Genomic DNA, 21275 nt, shown 5'->3' on the forward strand with positions numbered 1-21275 from the left:
TGGAGGGCTGGATGAACAGTAGACGGCGGAGGGGTGCCCGTGGAGGGGTGGTTGAACAGGACCCCGTGGTGTGGAGGGCTGGATGAACAGTAGACGGTGGAGGGGTGTCCGTGGAGGGTGGTTGAACAGTAGCCGGTGGAGGCTGGAGGAGGTCGACGGTAGCCCGTGGAGGCTGGAGGAGGTCGACGGTGGAGATGAACAGTATCCCGTGGAGTCCCGTTTTGCGGTACGCCACACTCCTCCCGATGAACAGGACCGCCGTTTCGACCGTAGCGCTCCAACACAAGTCCGTTTCGTCCGTTTTGCGGTACGCCACACCACTCCTGATCAAAAGGACCCCCGTTTCGACCGTAGGAGGTCCGTTTCCTCCGTTTTGCGGTACGCCAGACCCCTCCCGATCAACAGGACCCCGTTCCGAACGTAGGAGGTCTGTTTCCTTCGTTGTGCGGTACGCCAGGCCTCGTTTCCATCGCCTGTTCCGTCCAAGCCCTCCCGATGAATAAGACCACGCATTCCGTTCCGACCCAGCCGGTTGGCTCCCACGCGTTTCGTTGCCTCCCGATGAACACGACGCATTCCGTTGCCTCCCCATGAACACGACGCATTCCGTTGCCTCCCCATGAACACGACGAGGACGTTGTTTCTCCGTTCCGACCCAGTCATGTACACGAGCCCTGGTCGTACGTATGCGCGAGTAGGCGTTCGAGACCCCGCCCGGATGTACACATACATGGCCGTATTTTCTTTCTTGCACCCTGGCCGCTGTACGTACGTGTACATGCTACGTGCGCGCCTCTACTACGACACGTACGCGCCTCTACATCCACCAGTATATATGTACGTACACGTTCGCGACCAGAATGACAATGCTACGTACGCTTTGACCAGGTGGGTCCCGACTGTCAGGCACTTCCTTGCCTGCGAAGATGTAGCTGGTGGGTCCTAGCAGTCAAGGGGGCGAATCGATTTTTTGCCCGGACGCACTTCCTTGCGTGCGAAGATGTAGCTGGTGGGTCCTAGCAGTAAGGGGGAAATGTTTTTTTCACAAAATACAGTGGCCCGTCTGGTGGGTCCCAGCTGTCAGGTGGAGGAATCATTATTTTCCGCGTAATAAGGAGGCACTTCCTTGCTGCGGCCGTGGACCCAGCTGTCAGCCTCTCCACGTACAGTCCACGTCCGATGGAAGTCGTTCCTTGACCACGTTGACCACGCTGCACCGAGTGCACCAGGGCGGTGGACGACAGCGAGGCCTAGGAAGGGGACGACGGGGAGCCGGGGAAGACGCGGCAGTGGAAGCCCGCGCGGAGAGGAGTACCAGGGTTCACTGGTTCGGCTGTGGTGTGAGGCTACCGTCGCCGCAGGGCCTGGCCAGCAGTGGGAATAGTAGGGGGCGGTGAGGCCTCCACGGCAGCACAGCCGGCCACGGGAAGCAGGAGCATGCGGCACGACCGGCACTGCTTTGGGCGGCTGGAGCAAGAAGACCAGAGGTTGAAGAAGCACTACGACCGTTGGATGGACACCGTACGGTCATTGGAGCTAGAATCGTTCATATTTACTAAAGTTGACAAAGGCCCCCGTCCCAGTCAACTTAGTAGGCCCACAAGTCAGCCTCCCACCATGGTGGGTCCCAGCTAGCTGGGGGAGTATTCATTTTTTGTGTGTAATAACGAGGCACTTCCGGTGGGTCCGAGCTGACAGCGGGGGGAACATTTTTCTCACGAAATACGCTGGCCCGTCTGGTGGGTCCTAGCAGTCAGGGGGGGAAAGTTTTTATCACGAAATAAGGTGGCCCGTCCAGTGGGTCCCTGCTGTCAGGTGGAGGAATAAGAAGGAACTTCCTTGCGGCCGCCTGGACCCAGCTATCAGCCTCTCCACGTACAGTACTCTTTCGATGGAAGTCGGTCGTTTACCACGTTGACCACGCTGTGCCGAGAGCACCAGGGTAGTGGTCTTGACGACGCAGCAGTGGAAGCCCATGCGGAGAAGAGTACGAGGGTTCACTGGTTCGGCTGCGATGTTAGGCTGTCGTCGCCGCAGAATAATAGGGGGTGTGGGTGAGTAGAGGGATGGCCTGTCCAGCGGTGAGAGTAGTACGGGGCGGTGAGGCCTCCGCGGCATCACAGCCGACCACGGGAGGCAGGAGCACGCGACACGACCGACGCTGCTTTGGGCGGTTGGAGCAAGAAGACCAGAGGTTGAAGAATCACTACGGCCGTTGGATGGACATCGTACGATCACTGCAGCTAGAATCGTTTATATTGACTAAGTTGACAAAGCCATTGGTATGCGTCAACTTAGTAGGCCCACAGCTCGGATTTGGTAGAGAACATTTAGCCCATTTGTGATTTGTAAGAATGTATAGCCCATTTTTTAATTCTAATGGAATTTACTACAGCCCATTTATAGTTTGTTAAAAGTACAGCCCAACTTCTAGCTAGGACAATGATTAATAATTTCAAACAACCGCTTGAAACAGAATTCAAAAAAATTCCCACATTTTGATGGGATCCGAAATATTTTTATCCAAAATTTCTAGTCAGGTCAAATATAATTTCAAAATAAAGTTGTATTACGTTAAAATCCAACGAAATATTGTGCGCGCAACAAGTAATGAAATGAAAATTTTCAAATTACAAAAATAATATATTTTTCAAACTAATTACGTGTTTGGTTCATAGTAACTGTCCAGTTATTATAATTACATCCCATTTATTATTTCTTAAAGTCCATTTTCTTGTTAAGCCTAATGCATACCTCCTAGGAAAGTTTGCAGCCCAGCGGGGCAGAGAATAACAAGTTGACCCGGATATTGTGTACAACTGTCGGCCCAGTTGCATTGCTGATGTTGAAAAAAAGGCATGTGTAGTACAGTACAACCTAACATGGTTACTCAGCCCACATTCAGCGACGCCGGAAAGGCCCAAACAAAGTGTCTGTACAACTTTTTGAAGTCACTGAGCTCAATTAATAACTTAATGATTACAGTGGAACCTAATTAAAAGCTGTCAGGAGAAAATAAATAATTTAACGTGTCCCACTTGTGCGTCTGCACGCGCGCGCGTGTGTGTGTGTGTGAGTGAGAGAGAGAGAGACCCATCGGTCGATGCTCGTAAATACATCTTTCAGCCATATGCATTGCTGATGCTCAGTAAAAACTTATATAGTTGACACAATCATATAGAACATCATAGCACACTGTACTTGCATACAAAAATTTCATGCAGGCGGCACAATCAGGATGGAAGCAGTGGATCGCTACGGGCAGGGCTATGTTGAAACCAACGAAGCCGTACATAACGGTTCATCGTCTTTATCAATGACGGGGAAATATCTTGAATGTTGTGCAAAGAAAACAGACAGACAACACAATAAGTTCTGCTAGCACATTAAGTTGACGTACAACCCTTTCTAAAAAAAAGTTCAGGTACAAAATTAGAACAGGTCACAATCAAATGTACTGGCATATCAGTGCTTCACACCCATAGCTCCGATTTAACTAGTACTCCCTCCGTCCGGGAAAAGTTGTCCACAGGGCAGTGTATTTGTTTTTTTGCACAAAAACCCACAGAGTTTTAAACACGTCACAAAGAAGTTCATCTCATTCCTTCCTCCTACCCCGTCGCCCGCGCCTTGCAACCATCGCCGGCTACCCACCTGCGCCGCCGCCCGCCTGGATCTGCGCCGCGACCAACACCAGAACCGTGACCCAGCCCGCGACCAACAACAGCACCACCACCCGCTTGCACCTGTGCCGCGGCTTACCACCTGCACAGCCCGCCGTGAAGGCGACCTGCGCCGGCGCCCTCCTCGACTTATGCCGTCGGCCCCATTGAAGGTCGCCGCCCACGTTCGCCCACCTTCGCCGCCCACCCGTGCCTCCGATTTCGTCCGCTTCGGGCGCCGGCGCCATGGACAATTCCGACCACTCCCGCCTCTCATGCTTCTACTGGTGGACGACGCCGACGCCGTGGACCTCTGATGCTGGTTTTGCTTTTTCCCCTGCCTCGCCTCTGCTGCCACTCCTGCCTGTGCTGCTGAGTCTGCCCCGCCCGCCTCTATTACTGCTGCTGTTCAATTTGTTGCTGTGAGTCTGAATTTGCTATTCTCAGTACAGGTGGAGAAAATTCAGTCAGGGGATACAAAGCTAGAGAAATAATCCAGGACAAATGTTGTACACTGCTGCTAAATGATGAACAGATTATTGTGAAAATTTAGTTTGATGCCATCAAATTCATTGAGTAATACTCTTGGCATTCTTGGAGATCTGCTAGTTTTTGGAAGTTTTTCTTGCTACAGTTAACTGAAAATGTTCAGTGTTCCAATATTGTAGAGAAACTACAGTGCCTGTAATTCAGTTATGACTCCTTTACTGAAACTGTACCGTTTGCTAAAACTGAGATGTAAACTAAAGGAGTTTGTGATTTGTAGAAGCTGTAGCATACTCCAACAAGTGATAAATGCACTCAAAAGTTCACTGAGAAAATGCAGAGGCTGCTCACTTGTTACTGAAAGTTTTCTGGAATGATAAATGCACACAAAAGAAGTTCAGTTAACTGTTACTGTTGCTGTATGAATTCCAACCAGGTCAATTTGTTGTCAATTACTCTGTAATACTCAACCAGGTTTATGCAAAATGAAGATCAACCATGTTTATTTGGGTTTATTTGAATCATTTGAATTTATTTGCTTTATTTGGATTTATACACCATTTGTCCAATTGCAAACATACCTAAAGTTTCCAATTGTCCAATTTCAATCATTCATTTTACAGAGAGCTAAGCATATCCATGACTCTTCCCTAAATATTCCTGTAGAATCAATTCAAGTAGCACGAAACTGAAAACTGAATACTGCCACAACCCCTTAACTAAGAGTTGATAAAAACATGTCCCTAAAATTGGAATTATTTGAATTAGCTAGGTTTATTCTTCTTCATATACAGAAAAAGATGAATAAACACTTGTCATCTTCAGTAAACACTTGTAAATCTAGAGTGGTTTTAAACTTAGAATGCACCAAGTACTAATATCCTTTGCCAGGCTACACACCATCTACTTGGAGTAGACCGCAAGATTCACAGAGACGTGCACGCTTCAATAGACTTGTGAATGCTAGCAAAGTGATAAGTAAAAACTTGGATGTTCTCAGAAATATAGCACCAGAGGACATTAAGTGAACTGGCCTGTATGCTAAAGGCAAGGAAATGCCACCTTCTTTTCTTCTTCGAGAAGTTGATGAATTGGCGTGTATGCTGCAGCTACACATAGGTTCTGCAGAAAATGCACCAAAAGAGTTACACACAGATGAAGTAAGTGGAAAGCAACATTTAATCTCCACTTCTTTTCTTTTGGTAGTGAAATTCAATCTGAATTTTGTAAGCATAGAAAATGCACCAATACTGAACATTTATTCCCACCTCCACCACCATCTTGTCAGTTTCGTCAGTGTGTGTATGGAGTAGTTTTGACGGCAGTATAATTGTGCATCATGTAAACATTATGAGAATGATTAAGGGTTCAGCAATCAGATTATAATTATGACCAGAACAGAGGAACAAATATCATGGTTAGTTTTATGTAAAAAAATCGGAAATGGAGTTACTTACTTGAAGTTACTATAGTTACTCACTTGAACTTACTGTATTAGTGGCCAAAATTCAGAGAAGTTACTAAATAGCAGAAGTAGTGGCCAAAATTCAAAGTACTAAAAAGATTCTACACTAAATATACAGTGTTATCCATGTTCTGTATCCAGGACATTTTTTATCTGTTTGCTTGCATAGGTCCCACCTATCAGCAAGGATGGGCACGTACATGAACAGGTACGACTCATCAGTCTACCCGCATAGCCTTTTCGTTTAGTCTACCTAGCAGTCTAATCAACTGCCTGCATGCCACTTCTCCCATTTACTTCTCCATCGGGAACCGATTCTCCTCGGCTTATTCACCTCCCCTTCGTCTTCATTTGCATCCAAAGCCCACTGTGTTCACATTGTTTTAACCTCTTTAAATAATCATCTACTACTTCAGTTAGACTAGCCATCGAATCCTAATTCTCCAAACCATAGCCCTCCGTTCCAGCGCTTCCAAATGGCGGAAGAGATCGAGGTGCAGGTTTTTAGCGTCCAACATGTCCTCATCGAAGGCTTGATGCACATAGCTGCCACCGTCACCGTCCACCCAAGGGTTGTTCGGCAGTGGATGAACAATGTATCCAACTCCCTTGAAAAGGTAGAGATGAGGGTCATCGGTCTCGACGCAGAGTACACGGAGCGTGCCCCTGGGAAGATCTAGTGCGCCGCTGTCCTTCAGCTGTGCCACGAAGATGATGTTTTGGTGTACCACATCATACACTCGCCCTCCATACCACGTGAGCTTCACGATTTGTTGTCTCGGGAGGACGTATACTTCTGTGGGGCAGCCATCGAAGGGGACAAACAGAAGCTGAAGCCGTACAACCTTGATTTGAAAAGCATCGCTGACCTACAAACCAGAATCAAAATTCCTATAGAAGATTGTGATAAACAGACACCATCCCTATTCGACGTAGCAAATTTTGTGCTCGGTACAAATCTTCAGAAGGGTGATGAGGCGTTGGCATTAAGGTCGTATGGATGGGAGAATTATCCCTTGACGTACGAGCGGATAAAATATGCTGCCCTCGATGCCCGTGTGAGTTTTGAGATAGCTGCAAGGTCCAAAGAGCTTGTTGCGAAGCCGTCTCCCACAGAGAATGAGAAGAAGAAGAGGAAGAAGAAGAAGAAGAAGAGGAAGAAGAAGAAGAAGAAGAAGAAGAAGAAGAAGAAGAAGAAGAAGAAGAAGAAGAAGAAGAAGAAGAAGAAGAAGAAAAGGTCGCACCAGCAGGAGGGCATTATGGATGGATGAACTATTTCCTCTCTTGTAAAAAAAATTATTCCCTCTCGGTGTATATTGATATAGATGGACTATTTTGATGGTGTGCATGTCTTTGGAGCAGAGTAGTAGCGTGGGTCCGCTTGACTATAAGGAACTATTTATCCGCATATATAGCTTTCTCTGCTACTCCTTCCAGTGATCGGTATGCAGTGCATGTGTCCGTAGACATGACAACTTGTGTGCATGACATGTGGGCCACCTAAAATGCGGCGAGCATCAAGTTTCTACCACAGCCACCCGCGATTGCCACAACGCTGCTAGTACCCGCCGGTGTGGCCATCTACGCCTCGTAACGCCCTGACGCCCAGCTGTGGCACCCTCGCCATGACAACGCCACCACCGGCCGGTTCACCTCGAACGAGTGAGTCGTGAACCACGCCACCACCATGAGAATGACATGTGGGCTAGCCGCATTTAATGTCCGCATGTCATTGACTCATAGGCCAGGCACTAAGCCACTGAAGTTCGGTCTCGTGGGCCCCAAGAAGGAAATGTAACTCCTGCGACAGGCCTTGTGGTGCTCCCGCAGTACGAGCTCATGCCAAAACTGGAATTTGTTTCTTACTACTATCAACTACTAGTACTAGTAAGGTACACGTGCATTGCACGCATGAGATTCGGGTGGTTTGTGCATTATGCTTCTACATGTGGAGCTTTCTGGATTCTAACATGTGGCAAAATCTGGTGGAATGTAAGGTTAGGCAAGTTTGATTAACTTAGGTGAGTGTTTGGTTCAAGCCACACCTTAGGCAAGCCACACTAAGGCCCCACATGACATAAACAAAAAATGTGGCAAGATTCCCTTAGGCTTGCCAACTTGTTTCTCTCGTTTTGACGAACTAATAACTTTGCCTAAGCTTAGTGGTGGCAAAGTTAGGGTCTGTTTGATTCAAAGGATTTTCATAGGATCTTTGAAGGATTAGAATCCTTAGGAATTTTTCCTACGTTGGTCGTTTGATTCGTAGGATTGAATCATGTAGAATATTTTCCTAAGGATTCATTTGTACTACGTTTCACAGGAATTCTAACATGCACTCCAACATCTTGAAAGAAATCCTTTGTTTTTCATGTGACACAATCAAACAAACTCAAATCCTATAGGGATCCAATGAACATGCCATTCCAATCCTACTTTTTTCCTATTCCCGTGTTTCTGCAATCCTATGAATCAAAGAGGCCCTTAGTCATGGATTAAGTTCAACCATGGAGTCTTCTAGATTATACATGTGGCAAAATCTGGTGGATGATATCCAACGGCCAGTAGTGCTCGGATTTGCAATCTTTGTACCATCGGATTAGCTTCATCCAATGACCAACTTTCAAAGTTTTTCACACACTATATAGGGGGTATAGATATAGATGTGCCGGTCCGTTGCAATGGATCCAAAGTATATATATATCTATTTAGTGGAGTGCACTCTAAACACATTATCTATTTATTTTTCTCTAACCTTCCGTAGCCATGCAACCAAGCCACATAAGCTTCATGGGTTCCCCGCACATCATATTATTCATTCTACGTTGATTAAAAAAAAGATAAATCACCCAAAACAAGATCTTCCTATTTTTTGTTCCTACGATGTTGTGCCGTGCACGTACCTACTAGTTGTATAGTGGTAGTACTAGTAATATAGTATTAGGAGTACAAACTTGGTACTAGTAGGAGTAGTACTAGTACGGAATGCTCCTACTCTATCAACGAGCCCCGTCTGACACCAAATTTCTTGGCTTCCGTGCTACAGCTAGATCTTCCCCTCGTTTCTGTTTTCCAACCCGGCAGCGGGCGGGGTGTCGGTTTGCTCAACGGCGGTCCCACATGAAAGTGAAAATGCTAGGCAACACGCCTTCCCTAAGCTATGTGTCGTGCTGGACGGGCCGTGTTGTACTCCCGATTCTCGGGTGTGTGGGGGTGCGACGCGAACGCGACAGGCCTTTTCCTTTTACCAGCAATGTGCCCGTGCGTTGCGACAGATCCAAAGTAGTAGAATAGTAGTATTTGTTCACAAACTTGAAAGAAATCACTATTGTTTTTATATACTCCTAATATATTACTCCCTCCGTACCTAAATATTTGTCTTTTTTGAGATTTGAAATGGACTATCACATACGGATTATATAGACATATTCTAGTGTTTCTAGCAAGATGCTCGTGCGTTGCACGAAGTTGATGGAAAAGGTAAGCACAACTTATAAATTGACGGATGGAGTACTAGTTACAGTGATGCATATAATTAAACAAAGGGATCGCACATGTCGGTATTGACTGGAACGAGAATGCAACAACACAATAAGAATTAAGGCCACGATGATGCGATCGTAGTGGTGGTTACAGAAGGCAAGAAGAAAGATGGATCCCCGAACGTACGACCTCCTCCTCCAGAACTTAGTGCGCCGGGCCACCGACCGACGGCTAAGGAGCGGTGGATTTTGTGGCGAGGTCGAGGTGCTTCTCATCAAAGGCATTCAAGGATTCTAGCCAGTTGAGGAAGGCCAACGTCGTAGCGTACTCACTGGCCTTGTAGATACCTATGTACATGATTTCCTCGTACATGTGGATGTGCAGGTCGACGAATTCTTGCTGGGCAAGGCGCCTCGCGGCGAGCGCGACCTCCAAGTGGACATTCTTCGTGGCGTCGGCGGACAGTCGCAGGGCTACCACTGCTTGAAAGAGGTTCCGGCCATGGAGGCCGATTAGGGTGGCAGGCAATGAGGAGCCCAGGCGCGCGAGCTGGAGGAGTACGACGATGTCGTCCGCGAGCTTCTTAAGGATGGTGAACTTGTTGCTGGTGGCAATGATCATCTGGTCCAACTGAGAGTCGTGGTTGGCATCGAAGGCGGCCATCCACCAGTCGGTCTCCAACACCGTGCCATCCGCAGACCGGCATCGTGGACCATCTGGCGCAGCCGCTGGCCGCTCACGAGCATCGCCGCCATGGGTCTGGAGTGAGCTCTTTTGCGCTTAGTGTAGGTGATTAGGCAAATGATTAGGTGCGTATGATGTGGTAGATGCATTGGAATGGAGGGGCGCCTTTATATGAGGGCAATGAGGGCAAACTGCATTGCATTAACATCCTGCAGCCTCTTTTCTCGGACCTCCTCCCATTACTTCCCTCATACATTAATTGAAGGTAGATGCATTGGTCGTTCAACATATCGGGAACCGCTACTCCCTCCCTCGTCTGCATTAAAGCCGTATCGGGAACTGCGCCGCCTGCTGTCAAATCGAATACTCCCTCCGTCTAGGTGAGTATTAAGTCATCTTACGAAAACCAAATAGTAAACACACAGGCGTGGTGCATTAACTCTCACGTTGTTTCTTATTTTTTGACATAAATAGAGGAATCAACCAAGAAGAGATGTGGGGCTTGTATGCTTTTAAAGACTTGAGACTATCAAACATGACATGCAGTGGTCAGTTCATTGCACAAGAACAAATACAACCCATGTCAGCACACATGCATCTTATATAGCATCACATCCAATGGCTATAAAAGATGAATGAAACCAAATTATATCTCATCTAGATGAGTTCTAGCAAAACTATATTAATAATACTTAGTACTCCTGCGCCATGTATCATATATTAGTATCATGTAGTACTTTATTTATTTATGAGGTATCCAGATGGCACTGCACCGCCAAGAAAAGAGGGTAACATCAAAATTATGGAATACTTTTTTGAGTATGTTGGTAAGGTCCGGTCATAGTCACTTGTTGAAATCTCTAGAAATACAAATACTCCCTCCGTCCGGAAATACTTGTCATCAACATGGATAAAAGGAAATGTATCTAGACGTATTTTAGTTTTAGATACATCTCTTTTTATCCATTTTGATGACAAGTATTTTCGGACGGAGGGAGTAGAAAACAGAGTTGGTGATGATGGTGTGCGTGCCATCCTGCAATGTAGGCCGTCGGATTTATATCTAACGGATAGGAAAGAAACTATGACAATTTTGCAAAAATATACCCATACATCTCTCCACGTTCGCAAATAAGGCCTTCCCTCGTTCAACCTTTTCTCCCACAAGATAAACTACTCATACAAATGCATCTTGAGGTGTCCATAGAATCGAAGAGAGGGATGATGTGTGTGTGTGTGTGCACGCGATCGATAAAGAGTGCCATCGAATTTGTGTGTGCCCACGTCAAAGATCTAGAGTGGCTGGCCTACTGGAACGTGAGATGGGACATGTGCAGTTTGTCTCTGTGGCATGGATACCTACATGCAGCGCTCGACTATCGGTGTGTGGTGGGGGAAGAGGGAGGCACAATTAACTATAGAGGTACAATGGCTGGTTTATGTGTGCAAGAGGAGAGAGGCCTACCTCATGTATTAAGGAGATCGATCTGCCTCATGTATTAAGGGAGATCGATCGGCATCCATGCATATGTGCAGGAGAGGAATAAGGTTGGGAGAGAGACAGAGCTAGAGTGTTGGAGGGGGTGGTGATACATCTCCGTCGTATCTATAATTTTTGATTGTTCCATGCCAATATTCTACAATTTTCATATACTTTTGGCAACTTTCTATACTATTTTTGGGACTAACATATTGATCCAGTGCCCAGTGCCAGTTCCTGTTTGTTGCATGTTTTTTGTTTCGCAGAATATCCGTATCAAACGGAGTCCAAACGGGATAAAACTGACGGAGATTTTTTTGGAATATATATGATTTTGGGGAAGAAAAATCCACGCAAGACGATGCCCGAGGGGGCCACGAGGCAGGGGGGCGCGCCCCTGACCCTCGTGGCCACCCATAAGACGGTTGGTTCCCTTCTTACGCCGCAATAAAGCTAACATCCGGATAGAGATCTTGTTAAAATTTCAGCCCAATCGGAATTACGGATCTCCGGGAATATAAGAAACGGTGAAAGGGAAGAATCTGAGAACGCAGAAACTGAGAGAGAGACAGATCCAATCTCGGAGGGGATCTCGCCCCTCCCACGCCATGGAGGCCAAGGACTAGAGGGGAAACCCTTCTCCCATCTAGGGAGGAGGTCAATGAAGAAGAAGAAGGAGGGGGGCCCTCTCCCCCTCGCTTCCGGTGGCCATCATCATCATCACCGCAATCTTCACCAACAATTTCACCGCCATCATCACCAACTCTTCCCCCCTCTATGCAGTGGTGTAACCTCTCTCTTACCCGCTGTAATCTCTACTTAAACATGGTTCTCAACGCTATATATTATTTCCCAATGATGTATGGCTATCCTATGATGTTTGAGTAGATCCGTTTTGTCCTATGGGCTATTAGATGATCAAGATTGGTTTGAGTTGCATGTTTTATTATTGGTGCTGTCCTATGGTGCTCTCCGTGTCGCGCAAGCGTGAGAGATCCCCGCTGTAGGGTGTTGCAACATGTTCATGATTCACTTATAGTGGGTTGCGTGAGTGACTGAAACACAAACCCGAGTAAGGGGGTTGTTGCGTTTGGGATAAAGAGGACTTGATGCTTTAATGCTATGGTTGGGTTTTACCTTAATGATCTTTAGTAGTTGCAGATGCTTGCTAGAGTTCCAATCATAAGCGCATATGATCCAAGTAGAGATAGTATGTTATCTTATGCCTCTCCCTCATATAAAATTGCAATAATGATTACCGGTCTAGTTATTGATTGCCTAGGGACAAATAACTTTCTCATAACAAAAAGCTCTTTCTGAAACTAACTTAGTTGTGTCTTTATCTAAACAGCCCCTACTTTTTATTTATGCTCTCTTTATATTCTTGCAAACCTATCGAAAAACACGTACAAAGTACTTCTAGTTTCATACTTGTTCTAGGTAATGCGAACGTCAAGCGTGCATAGAGTTGTATCGGTGGTCGATAGAACTTGAGGGAATATTTATTCTACATTTAGCTCCTCGTTGGGTTCGACACTCTTACTTATCGAAAACTGTTGCGATCCCCTATACTTGTGGGTTATCAGGTGGTAGTGGAGTTGCTTCTAACAAATGGTGGGATAGGCTTGCTAGACAAACGGAGGGCACGCCCACAATATCAATAAGAGAGGAGATGGCTGCTTGTTGTCTGTGCACATGCGTGTGAGAGACGGGTCAGGAGGCATGCACGAATGATGAGGGGGGACGATGTGGCTGTGGTAAGCAGACGTAACTACATAGGAAGATCAATCGCCCTTTGTTAGAGAAAGGAGAGACATAACTTGTGAGGTACGTCGATCGATGGGGGGGTAGTTAAAGTCGATCTAGGTATATGTTGGGAGATCGATTGGTATACATGCATGTGTGTGTTAGAAGCAAATGAGGCATGAGGAGAAGGATAGAGAGAGAGGGATGCATGTAGGAGGTGGTACGGGAGGCATACTATACCGAGGGGGAGGAGTGTGCAAGTACGAGAACGATGAAAAGAGTGGTGGGAGTGAGGCATGGACGGTGACAAGAGAAGAGGGGAAGCTTGTGTTTGTGCTAGGCACACCTGGCTAGAGAGGCATATCGATCGATGTGTACCGTAAAGAAGGAGCTTGGGGGCCTACACACACCGTGGGTGAATGACCTAAAGTGAAAAGACGAATTTGCACGATGGAGCTAGAGAATGCTGAGGGAGGGTGAGAGGGATGCGGGCGTGTGCATGCACAAGAGAAAGTTAGAGCTAGCTACAAAGATAAGAGGGTTGTGTGGGTGTAAAAGACGAATAGAGATCATATATACTTCATTATAAAAAGAGAATTCAGATATTTGAAGAATTTATCATAGTGTTTCAAACTGACGCATGTGTGAATATATATAACGGTGATACACATGGTGTGGTTATGAACATGTTATACTACATTTAATATATTTTATCTCTACTCTTATAAAAAACGGAGTTGTTGATGATGGTGTGCCTGCCATCCTGCATTATAGGCCGTCCGATTTATATCTGGCGGATAGCAAGGAAACTATGATGGTTGAAGTTGGCAACAATCATGATTGTAGATTCTTATTGAAATAGAGAAACGCATTCAAATTTAGTTCGAATTGCAGCGGTAGTATAGACATTTGGAATGCACTAAAATGTTGGTATGAGTAGGTTACATGCATTATACAGCAAGCGAAAAAAATTAATCGGACATAACATGGATTCATACTACCTCCTTCCATCTATATAGGGCGTAATGGGATTTTTAAGACCGCCTTTGACTATTGACAAGATTAATACTACATGACATGCACAATGTGAAAATTATATCACTGAAAGAACCTTTCACAGACGAATTTAACGGTGTGCTTTGTGTAAGTTGCATGTCATATATCATTGCTCTAATATTTGGTCAAAGTTAGCACCGAAAAACGCATTAGGCCCTATATAGATGGAAGGAGGGAGTAGCTTTGAATAGCATTTGTATAGTAAAATGGGGCAAGACTCTCTCTTTGTGTGGTGTGAATAGTTTTATTTTTTCATTTTCTTTTTGGTTGAGGGAAGTGCTAATTGATTTGGTACGTACAAGTACAATATTACTACACGTTAGGCTTGTCCCTAAAATTCAGCCCGCGTCTTGTTATATCCCAAAAATTCAGATATCGTGCTCCCAAAACTGGCGCCTTCACAACCCGCGCCTTGCTATCCCGAAATTACAACGCGCGCGAAAACTCCCTCCAGCTGCCAAATCCCGACACGCGAAATCCCCCTTCTAACCCTGAACCGAAAGGGCCGCTAGTTCAAATCGGTGGGGGGTACTTTTGTAACACACCCTACATTTTGGACAAGCGCGTCCCTATGTCATGCTTCACCCCTCCCATCGCCCCCTTTTCGCCATTCGAAATCCCAGGCCGCCATAACCTCTCCGCTCCAGCCGCGAAACTCCACCCTCTTCCGTCTGCCACATCACTGCTGCCCAGCCGGAGCCTCTTCCCCGACGACATCGTCCACCGCAACAGCTCGACGTCCCTCGTCCACCTCCCCGGATGAGGATCCATTGTCCATCTCGTCGTCCCGCCGGTTCAGTCGCCCCGCCCTCCACCTCCAAGGAGTTGCTCCGACGATCGCCTCGTCTATCGCGGCTGCTCCATCCGCACAGCGCCGCCTTAACCTGCTCCACCGGAACCGCAACATCCTCACCGATTCCTCGGACGAATCCGAGGCCTCCTCGGCGCCACCAAAGAGGTTGTACACTCATCGCATCGCACCTTCTCCTTAACTCGACCTCCCGGCGCCGACGGTGCTCCATCCCGCACCCCCATGGAGCGGCTACCTTGAAGCCGGTGCCACGGGCGACATCTCCATGGAGGCTCTCCCCCATTGTGAGGCCCCTTCGGCGGCGGCATCCATACCAGCCGGATCTGCTGGTACTGCTCCGGATCTCGCTCGCTCGCTCGCTCTGCTGCTGCTGCTCCGGCTCTCGCTCGATCGCTCGCTCGCCCAGCTGCTGCTGCTCACCCCCTCGCTCGTGCTGCTGCTCTGCTCCGATTAAGCCACACTTCAGTCGACTGAATCGACTTTTGGGTCAGTTGATTTTCAGGGGTTGGGGGGCTCGCCGGAGTTAAGGAAGAACCACCCGCAGCGGGGACGGGGGCTCGCCGGAGAGGTACCCCACTATCTATCTTAGGGTTTAGGGTGGGGGCAGGGGGCCTAGAGGGCTGGCCGAGGCGGCGATGGCGAGTTGTTTCGGGGCGGCGAGGTGGCGGTTCGGCCGGTGGTGGCTGGCGGCTCAGGGGGTGCAGGTTGAAGATGAACTACAGGCCCTCCCTAAACTGCATGTCAAGTGCCTCTCTGCTACCATTACGCTCAACTTCGACTGTAGCATTCAGATTTCACAATAAATTTCAGTTTCGACAGTTAAGTTCAGAGTCAACAATTTTTACCTCATCTGTTGTAGTCAGGTGGTTTTTGGTGATGTTAATTTTACATCCATTTTACATCATCTATTGGAGATGCTATTAGAATCCCACTTGATATTGACGATGTCTGTCTTGTGCTGCTTCAGCCTTGATGTCTTACGGCTCACCGGAGCTGCTCCAACGACAGAACGATCCATCACAACAGAGCAGTGCCCTGGACGCTGTCTACAGATTCCTGAGATCTTCCTCCACACCTCCGACAGCCACCTCTGCCTCAACTGCTTCAGTGACCAGCCCTTGTACACTTGTTGCATCACTTATTACTATACATTCACGTCGATCCATTAGGGCTATTTTGGTCCAACGGAAAAACGTCGATCCACTGGTTATTACCATCACTCTAAATTTCTGCATGCTCTCCTTACATAATCTCACCATATTTTTTTCGTATGCATGTCAGATATTGTACACAGTCATGCTGAACATGTAGAGAAAAAGAGAAGAGTTTTGCGCGGCAATACAGTGTCATGCAGACATCACTCCATGGTGGGTTCAATGGCAAACACTCCCCACCCCTCTCCAGATTGTAATCCAGAGGAAGATATCTGTTCTGAGGCGGATTCAGACGCCGCTGACCACTCCTATTTACCCCCCAAGGTGTTTGCTCTACCTTGGCATGATGATGTTAGTCATATCATGCATATGTTGCCTTGCAGTGCCTACTTTTGACATCATATATGTCATCTGCTTAGTTTAGACATGTTCTGTAATGCCACCTGTTTAATTTCTATATCATATATGGGAATTATGCAGTCTCATGTCTTTTAGCCAGCCATAATATATGTGAAATGTGCAATGCCATCCTGTTTAACCAAGAATCATATATTTGAATGATCCTTTTCTTCATTACATTTCCATTTGTCGACAATGTTTGTACATTAAACTACTCTTCCTATGAATCAGCCATTTGGGTGGGAGATGGAAAAATCTGGAATGAAAACAAGGCCTTCAGAGCAAACAGTGCTACCTGTCGAAGCAGATCTCTTATTGGGTCCCGATAGCTCCTCAGAGATGGATTCAGAGACAGATGACCAGTCCTATTCCCCCACTGAGGTGTATGCTCTAACTTGGGATGGTTATACTGCTCATATCATGCATATGGTGTCTTGCATTGCATAGTTTAGACATCATATACACAATATTCAACACCATGTTCTTAGTTCAGACATCATATCAAATGCCCTCTGTTTAGCATATAAATCACCTATGTGAATTAAATGATGCGATCCTGATTACTTAGATAACATGTAGGTGAATTATGTCATGTGATCCTATTTAGTTATTCATCATATCTTTGAATTATGTTATGCTATGCTGTCCAGTTTAGATGGACATCATATATGTGAAATTATGTCATGCTATCTGTTTTAGTTAAACAATATACATGTCAACTATTTCATGCCCTCTTTTTTCCACACTATCTATTGCATCTGTCTCTCATACAATGTCTTTACATTCAACTATGTTTCATGTTTATCAGCCATTTGAATTGGAGCGGGTGATGCCAGTATCTAGCGGACTAAAAACACGGTCTTCAAATAAAACAGTGCTACCTCTTGGTGGAGATAGCACCCCGGTTGTACATGCACAACAACCAGCCCTACCACACATAACCCAATCTCTCGCAGATTGTACCACTACTGCGATGGACAGAGAACCAACTTCACCCAATCTAACCCCAACCCCAGCAGATAGTAACCCATTTCCTGTTGACACAGCACCATCTCCACCACAGAGCTCCCAAATAAGAGCAGTTAGTAAGGCAGCTCCAGTGCCCAAAGGGCCGGTACTATCACGACGAACCCCAACTCCACCAGTTAGTACGCCAATTCCTGTGGAGGAAGCACAACCAGCTAGTTGTAGTTTAGCATCTATCGCATTTGATGTTTTTAAATCGATGTGCGTATCTTCCCATCTTGGAAATATTATACTGAAGATGAAGGAAAATGCCAGTTGCAGGTGTTTGTCTAGGAGTTATGTGTAAGTAATGTTATTCATGGTAATTACTTTGCTTCATCCCATACATCCTACCTCCATGATGGTTATAATACAACAATTTTTCCCATTTTTCTCTATAGAGAAGGACCGATTTGGAAACTCAGGATGAGGTAACCTGTGCTAATTCCTCTCCTATCTTCAAGAATGCTTGGTGGCAGTATCGGAATTACCTGAAGAAAACGTACTTCACCGGCAAACAAACTCATCAAAGTCCCTTATGTTCTCCTAAGACACATTTACTGGACGATGACTGGGAACGCCTTGTTCTGTACTGGTCCCGAACCAAGAATGTGGTAAGGTCTATGAGCTCATTTTCTATTTTGAAGTATTATATTCTTGCGTCTTACTGTACTCTGTTCATGTAGAACAAGTGCCTAAACCTTAAGAACAACTGTTCTAATTTAAGATTGCATTGCTATCATAGTTCAAAAAAGTGCTAGGCATTAATTGTGTGTTTTGCCACCGCCTTGCACTTTACTGACCAAAGCACATGCTTATGCGCAGTTATGCACATATTATGCGTAGTTTTGCGCAATGCGTTTTGCCAACGCCTAGATCCTAGGCGCGCTTAAGCGCTCACTTTGGCATGCCTTTTTTTAACTATGATTACTTTGCTCTTGTATCACTGTATTTACTCATACAAACTTATTTTTAAATTGAAGGATCCAATCGAAACTCCAATGGCACAACAGGTATGTTCATGCATGTTTCTTTAAAAGGTTTGCTCTTATCAATAGCTCTGTTGATTTCAATTTCAATTGTGTATACAGTTGACTTTCATATCATGCACAATACTAGCATCACAACAGAGCCAATAGTGTTGTTGTACATGTAGACCCGTGGTACCCATCTGAAATCTTGTTGTGCCGTGTAGTTTCCCACGCTTTGTATTCTTTCACTGCTGCTTTGTCTTGAACTGATATGATTTGAACCGTGTCTCTATTTTGATTTGGCAAGACAATGCAGTGACCATAGGACATAGATATATGTTTTTTGATGCTTTTATTATGTACTAGTACTTGGCAATAGAAGACTTGGTAGTTTAATCCTGTCCACCTTACTAATGAACTGGTTCACCGAAATGAGTTTCATATACTAGTACATGCTAAACTTGTTAGGTGTCTGCTTGTTTCTTCTTTTAGAATGCTGACAGATATTGGGGAAGAGTGCCTTATTAAGCAATGGTAAAGGAAGTAATGCAGATAAGGTTCAGGATAGTGACACAACCTTGTTGCTCTCCAACAAAGCTGATAAAACAGCTAAGGAAGACTATCTTGAAGACAGCGAGACAACCCCAAAGTCATGTCTTGGTTTAGTGTTCGAGTTACTGGCCACTACCGCTTGCACAAGCTATTCAAACTCACTGTCTGAATTAGTTCGGTTTCTTGAGTCTCAACTACAACCTAAAAGACATCGATTAGTTGTGCTGCGACAAGAAGCGGAAGGACTGCGGAAGTCCCTGGAGCATTCAGATGCATACTTTCTGGTGCAACAACAAGCGTTGGAGGATTTTAGCGCCAAACAGGACAAAGCTAATCAGCTTGCTAAGCTTATTGCCAGCATGGTGGATACCCAGGATAACATTTCTTGAGCTCTTTTGAAGTTGTTTCAGTTATGCTCTTGTTTTGCTGCCGCGTTTATTTGCACTGGTGGCCAATTTTGACGGCCAGTGTTTGTAATGTGCTGCTTTGTTCCCTATATTTTCACTGGTGGCGAACTTTGATGCCCATTGGATGTAATATGTGTAATAGCGGTAATAGGCTAGCGTTAATTGCTTGCTTATTTATTTCCTTATTGTCTTGTTTAGATGTTTGCTTGTAGTCACTGCAGTTCTTTTTCTGTTTTTTTCTAGTGGCCACAATAGCCTATTTTTGGTAACTAGGCCAAAATAATCATGGGCCTTCTACGGGCCGTATGATCCATGGGCCTTCATCCGGCCGTAGGATCCATCGGCCTTCTATTCGGGCCTTAGGGTCCATGGGCCTTCTATGGGTCGTAGGGTCCATGGGCCTTCTACGGGCCGTATGATCCATGGGCCTTCTACGGGTCGTACTATCCATGGGCCTCATACGGGCCGTAGGATCCATGGGCCTTCTACAGGGCGTATCATCATTTCGCCAATCATGGGTCATACTATTCGTGGACCATAACGGGCCGTTAATAGGCCGTATTTGACAACTATATGAAAACAGCCCAACGGGTTTTTTTACATGAAAACGGCCCAACGTATTAACGGTCCACAAACGGGCCGACTGTAACGATGGGCTGAATTTGGCCCACAAGCAGAAATGACAGTAACGGGCCGTATGTAACCGAATGCTGCAAATGAGCCCAAGAATCAATGGGCCCTGAGAAGGCCGAAAGATAACTTGGGCTGGAAACGGTCCAATGGAATAACGGGCCGTTAATGGGTATAAAGTGATACACTATTCATTATGGGCCAGTTGCACCACGGGCTGTTAATGGGCCAAGAGTTACAAAGGTTCTCATATGGGCCGAAAGAAGTCATGGGCCACACATGGGCCGGAAGTTAAAACGGGCTGAACGGGCGTAATGGGCCCTGGGTTAGTGGGCTGTAAATGGGCTATATGCGAACAGGCCGTTAACAGGCTTTCTGTGGGCTCGCCCGCCACCTTTTGACCAAGTCAAATGGGCCGGCCTTTTCACAGGAATGGGCCTCTGTTGGGCCGTGCCATGTGTCGCCGTATCATAGGCACCTTCGGTCCAATGAGCGGATGACATCTATCCCATCGGTGAGCCGACACGTGTTTCCTCCAGCCAATGATGATTTTACATGTGGAAAATCCCCATTGGTTGGGGCTGTTAACTGGTTATCGGATCCAAAACCCGACCCGATTGCTTAACAACGTTCCGTTACGGTGGATGCCACGTGTCGGTCACCCTTGACGAAAGCACTTCTGTGACGCGTGATTTATCGTCATGGAGTGGACACTTCCGTGATGATAATTTTGGTAATGTCATGGAACATTTCTACGACAGCACAGGTATGACTATCTTGATTCTGTCATAAATTTGTCATGGATGTACATGCATGACAAAAACGTGACCTACTATGACAAACACGTATCATCACGGAAGTGTATTTTTTTGTAGTGAAGCCTAGACAAGTTATCAGCTACAGGGTTCTCAACTCCCTTTCTATCAATAGTATGCAAATCAAATTCTTGCAACAAGAGAACCTAATGAATAAGTCTAGGTTTAGCATCCTTCTTTTCCATAAGATATTTAATAGCAGCATGGTCTGTGTGAACAGTTACTTTAGAATCAACAATATAAGGTCTAAATTTATCACAAGCAAACACCACTGCTAATAATTCTTTTTCAGTTATAGCATAATTTCTTTGAGCACTGTCTAGAGTTTTACTAGCATAGTGAATGACATTCAATTTCTTATCAACTCTTTGTCCTAGAACAGCACCAACAGCATAATCACTAGCATCACACATAATTTCAAAAGGCAAATTCCAATCAGGTGGTTGAACTATATGTGCAGTAATTAAAGCTT

This window comes from Triticum dicoccoides, chromosome 7A (genome assembly GCF_002162155.2).
Source record: "Triticum dicoccoides isolate Atlit2015 ecotype Zavitan chromosome 7A, WEW_v2.0, whole genome shotgun sequence".
In the NCBI taxonomy this organism is placed as follows: domain Eukaryota; kingdom Viridiplantae; phylum Streptophyta; class Magnoliopsida; order Poales; family Poaceae; genus Triticum; species Triticum dicoccoides.